Source organism: Camelus bactrianus, chromosome X, assembly GCF_048773025.1.
Source record: "Camelus bactrianus isolate YW-2024 breed Bactrian camel chromosome X, ASM4877302v1, whole genome shotgun sequence".
Classification (NCBI taxonomy): domain Eukaryota; kingdom Metazoa; phylum Chordata; class Mammalia; order Artiodactyla; family Camelidae; genus Camelus; species Camelus bactrianus.
The window spans coordinates 16,989,331-16,995,330 of NC_133575.1; positions in this window are offsets into that span (position 1 = coordinate 16,989,331).

A 6,000-nucleotide genomic window follows, 5' to 3' on the forward strand; every position below is an offset into this window, starting at 1 on the left:
AAAGAATGAAACTGCACCCCTATCTTACACCACGCACAAAAATTAACTTGAAGTGGATTAAAGACTTAAATGTAAGGCCTGAAACCATACAACTCCTGGAAGAAAACATAGGAAAAAAGCTCCTTCACATGGGTCTTGGCAATGATTTTTTTGGATATGATACCTTAAGCACAGCAACAAATTAAAAAAAAAAACCCAGGTGGGACTACATCAAATTAAAAAGCAACATATGAAAAGAAACAATCAATAGAATGAGAAGGCAACCTACAAAGTAGGAGAAAATAATTTGCAATCCAGCTTTCTGATAAAGAGTTAGTATCTAAAATATATAAAGAACACATATAATTCAACAGCAAAAATAAAAATAATCCAATTAAAAATAGGCAAAAGGCCTGAATAGACACTCTCCCAAAGAAGATAATCAGTGGCCAACAGGTACATGGTAAGGTGCTCACCATCACCATCAGGGAAATGCAAATCAAAACTACAGTGAGCTGTCACCTCACATCTGTTAAAACGGTTATTATCAAAAACACAAGAGGTAACAAATACTGATAAGGATATGGAGAAAAGGAAACTCTTGTGCACTGTTGGTGGGACTGTCAATTGGTGTGGTCACTATGGAAGACAGTATGGAGATTCCTCAAAAACTTAAAAATAGAACTACCATACTATCCAGCACTTTTACTTCTGGGTGTATATCAGAAGGAAAAGAAGGAACATATCTCTTCACTATGTTCAAGAGATATATGCACCTCTATGTTCACTGCCGTATTGTTTACTAGCCAAGACATGAAAACAACTTAAGTGTTTCCATCAAGAGATGAATGGGTAAAGGAAGTGGGTGAAGGTGGTCAAACAGCCCAAACTTCCAGTTATAAAATGAATGAGTTCTGGGGATCTAATGTACAGAATGATGATTATAGTTAACAATACTTTATTGTACACCCGGAAGTTGCTAAGAGAGTACATTTCAAAAGTTCTTACCACACACACAAAAATGCTAACTATGTGACGTGAGAGATGTGTTAACCTAGTATATACTGTGTTAATCATCTCACTGTGTATGTGTGTATATAAACGAATAAAACCATCAAATTGTACACTTCACACTTATACAATGTTCTATGTTAAATACAATAAAGTTGGAAAAATAGGAAAGTAAAAAGATAACCCATAGAGTGAAAGAAATACTTGCAAATTATTTATCTGTTAAGAGTATGGTATCCAGAATATATAAAGAACTCTTATGTCTCAACAATTAAAAAGACAACCCAATTAAAAAATGGCACAGGGCTTGAACAGACATTTGTTCAGAGATATACAGATGGCAAATCAGCATATTAAATGATGCTCAATATCATTAATCATTAGGGAAATGAAAATCAAAACTACAATGGGGTACCACTTCACACCCATAAGGATGGCAATAATAGTAGTAGTAATAGGAATAATAATAATAAAATAACAGAAAATACATGTGTTGGTGAGAATCTGGAGAACTGGGAACAGCATGCATTGCTGGTAGGACCAGGAGCAGAGGAACAAGCCATACATACCATACCCGGACATCCGACCTACAAAGCCATGAAATAGTAATTTTGTGTTGTTTAAACCACTAACTCTGTGACGATTTGCTATGGCAGCAGTAGAGAATAGGCACAGTAATACTACAGGACTACCAAGGCTAGGTTATAAAAAGCAGACAGGCAGTATAATCTTGACCTGGCATGCTCTCTTTCTCTGGATTCAGACCTTTGGCACACAGAGCAACCATGTAAGAAGTATGGCTCACCTGAAGCCACCATGCTAGAGAGAGCACAGAGAGATAGAGATGTCCTGGCTGTTCCATTCCTAAGCTGTTTGAGTCTTTCAGTTTAGGTGACAGGCATCTCAGAGGATGCCTGTGATAGGGACTTAGCCCCAGCTACCACTGGACTCCTAGTAAGAACCACCTAGCTTAGCCCAATCAGCATCCATAACTATGAGACGACGAGGAGGAAGAGAAAATAATTGTTGTTTTATGAAGCTAAGTTTGTAGTTATCATTATGCAGCGATTTAAAAAAATCCAAACACTTCTTTAGCTTTCTGTTCCTCCACAGAGAGGAGACTAAAACCTCTCTGTATGAAGAAAGGAGGAAGTGAATCACAGAGAAGGAGACAGGAAGTCACAGTGAGACACGGATTTAGGCCTTCAATCCTTATTTCTCTGGTAGGGCTGAGGGGAAAACATCTCTTTGTTAGTACCTCACTTTTCATCTGAAGAAATTGGCAAATGTTTACTTAAAGGGCAAGATAGTAAATACTTTAGGCTTCTCAGGCTAAGAAGCAAAATCAAGGTTATGATGTAACAGCTTACATAACCATTTAAAATACAACCATTTATTTTCATTGGCTAAATATATGTACTGCACTTTATATTTTGTTCAAAACAATCATGCTTCTTTGCTTCCAAATACCCTGCTGCAAGCAGGGTGCTCCTCAATGGAGGCTGTGTTTCTAAGTTCTGAAATGTGAGTGCACTTGACTCTGATGTAGGTGAGGACTGTGTGGGCTGTGATTTGAGCCACTCAGTGGGTGGCCTGCCTGTCTTTGTAGTTGTCTTCCTTGACTTGAAAGTTGCCAGATACCTTGACTCAAACTGAGCAGAAAAATGCTACATTGAATTTGAAACAGAAATGCTGGATTTTTCCAGTGCCTTCCCAATACTTTTGCACCTGATGTCATTTCAAGCGTAGCAGAAAGAAAACTAGGTTTCAGGTTGTGCGATTTGAATATGAGCCACTTTCTAGTTGCAGTGCAATAAGCATGACAGGTAACATCTCTGAGCCTCAGTTTCTGTAAGCTGATGGGATTAATATCTGTCTGCTTACTTAATATGAATGGTCCAAGTTCAAGTGAGCTAAAAGATATGAAGGGGAACTGCAGCTTCAAAGTGCAAGACACCTGCTGATTGGTATGGATGTGCCTATTACGGAGCGCTTGCTCTTCCTTTTTTCTCCTTCTCCCTCTGCATGCACCCCCCCTCCTTTTTCAGATCTTCACTATTCTTTGTTCTGCATGGGTCTGTTGTACTGTTTGCCTAACTGATAAATTAATTTCGGTGACTGCTCATTCAATATACTCTTCTGTTTTGATCTGATGTCTCCCAGTAGTGATTTTCTAGAAATAAGATGCAAGAAATGATGACTTCCTGTGGTGGAGACTGTAGACAGGCGGCACATGATTGTGGAAGATATATTGCATTAGAAGGGCCTCTTGGAGCTAATTGTTAGTCTTTTATCCTTAAACTCATTACTTCTCAAATAATTAAGAATGCCTGCTCTTCGAGAGGCACTATGCTAGGTCCTGTAGATAAAATAGTGGATGAGACAAATGTGGTTCCTCCCACATAGACCTTACATGCTAGTGGAGACTGTATCAGTTTTCTATTGCTGCTGTAACAAATTACCACAAACTTACTGGCTTAAAAATCACCAACTTATCTTTCAGTTATGCAGGTCAGAAGTCTAAAATGGGTCTGCAGGGCTGTATTCCTTCTGGGGACTCCAGGGAAGTATATTTCCTTGCCCCTTCTAGCTTCTATAAGTCGCCTTCATCCTATGTCTCATGTCCCCATTCCTCTATCTTCAAATCTGTCCCTCTCCTTCCATCATCACACCACCTTGTCTCTGACCCTCGTGACTCCCTCTTATAAGGACCCTTGTGATTACACTGGGCCTGCCTAGATCATCTCCCCAACTCAAGATCCTTAACTCAGTCACATCTGCAAAGTCCCCTTTTCTCATGAACAGTAACATTTACAAGTTCTGAGAATTAGGATGTGTGTATCTCTAGCGGGGGTCATTCAGTCTACCACAGGGGGAGAGAACAAGTAAATATGTGGGCAAATACATTAGATGATTTTAGAGTGTGATCTGTGTTATGAAGGTAATAAATGGGATGATATGGTAGAGCTGCACTGCCCAGCGTGGTAACCACAAGCCATATTTAATTACTGCATTCTTTAAATGGGGCTAGTGTAATTGAGGAGGTACATTTTAAACTTTATTTCATTTTAAATAGTTTAAATTCAGGCAGCCACAAATGGCTAGTGGCTACCATACTGGATAGTACAGCTCTAGGCTTTTTAGAGACCATAGAAGAAAACGTTCCCTCTCTTTTTCACCTTGCTAAGTTGTAAGAAAATCCAGGAAAGCAGTCAGACCCCACTGACCTTAATAGATGGAGTGAGGCTAGTCAGGTGAGCAACTAGATTATTTCTTAAATGAGCAAAAGAGAAACATTCCCGATTACTATGGCAACCTTCCAGTTCCAACCAGAGAAAATCCTTTCCATTTGGGCAGTTAAGGGAGGGCACTGCTCATAATACTTCATTTCCTTCCATATATATATACATACTTGCCCTGGCTTCATGGTGAACTGGGTCTGTTTCCTCACCTCTTGACTTTGGCCTTAGCCATGTAACTTGTTCCAGCCAAGAAAGCATTAACAGGCTATAAACTACTTGCATGGTCAGGTTTAGCCTCTTGCATTCCTGTGATTGCCATGAGAACAGCCTATTCTGGGAAGCCACTGGTCCAAGGAGAATGTGGAGACATGTGGGGATAGGCCTTATTCCAACTTAGAGCCTGGAGTTCAACTTGGCCCAGCTGAGGCAGAGCCAACCTGCAGGTCTGTTTTAAGACACAGAATTTTGGGTCAATTTGTTATTCACCATTGTTGTAGCACAGCTGACTCACACAGGGAAAACATAAGAAGGATTTCTCCTTTCTTGGAATACTCTGTATATTAGCCTCCATAGTTCTTCCAGGCTCCCTCTAGATTTTAATGTTGGGGAGACCAGAGGGGAGGGTACAGCTCACTGGTTTAGTGCTTAGCATGCACGAGGTCCTGGGTTCAGTCCCCAGTACCTCCATTAATGAATAAATAGACCTACTTACCCCCCCCACCCCCAAAAAAGCTTAAAGAATGTAATGCTGGGGAGACCAGACAGGGATTATTTGCTTTCAAGGCAGTTTCTATTAGTAGTTTTAATAGGGAGACCTTCAAAGTCTAAGGGTTTGTGTAACAGAAACTGTACAACTCAGTGGGCAAGGCAGCTGAATGGAACCATTCACTTTTAACAAGGTCTATTTCTGGCCTCAATGATGCAAATTTCTCCTCCTTGAACGCATCATTGCTCAACTCTTGTTACTAGGAAAGCAAGGACTCCCTAGCCTTCTTTCCGAACTAAGTGTGATGAAAAACAAAGATCGCCAAGACTTTTAAAAGCCCACGGTACTTTAAATATGTGGCTTTTCTTTCAGTACCTAGAGTAGCTACAAGCAAACCTGGCAATGCCTCTCAAATGGACATTCTCTTCTGAGTGAATGAGGGTAAGCTTAGCTACCTCTCCTGTTGTTTCTCTGCATGGCCAAAGTTGAGTGCATTTTTCTCCTTGTATTTTTTGCTGCCTCCTGAGCATTAATAATGTTGGACTGCTATTGTATTCTCCCCCACTCCGATGCATCGATTTTCCTGCTTGAACTGACGGAGTCCCACAAAGAGAACACCTCACTGTGACTGTCCTTTTGGATGCTCTATTTGCCGGCTTGGCCATTCCACTCGGCTTAATCAAAAGTAGGCTGTGTCTATGGAAGAAAAGACAGCCTTTCAGAAATGGAAAACTCCTTGAGCTTGAAGCATGAGAATAGGCATCTACTCACAGATTAAGGGAACCAGATTTCAAAAATTTATTGTAGCAACTGAGGAAACTATCAATGGAACAGCAATCTACAGACTGCAACGTTTTGACCTCTACTTGCTTATATATATATAGGGAAGAATCACAGAGGTCAAAAATCATGATTATTGCCGATATTTCCTCTGTTTCGGAGGAGGAGATTTATGCTCTGAGGAAGCTATTAAACCAAGACAATTACTAATATCCGAACAGGGATATTTGGCTCAGTCCTCTGTGCCCTTGCTGCAGTTGTTCCACTCAGTTATATTATGCC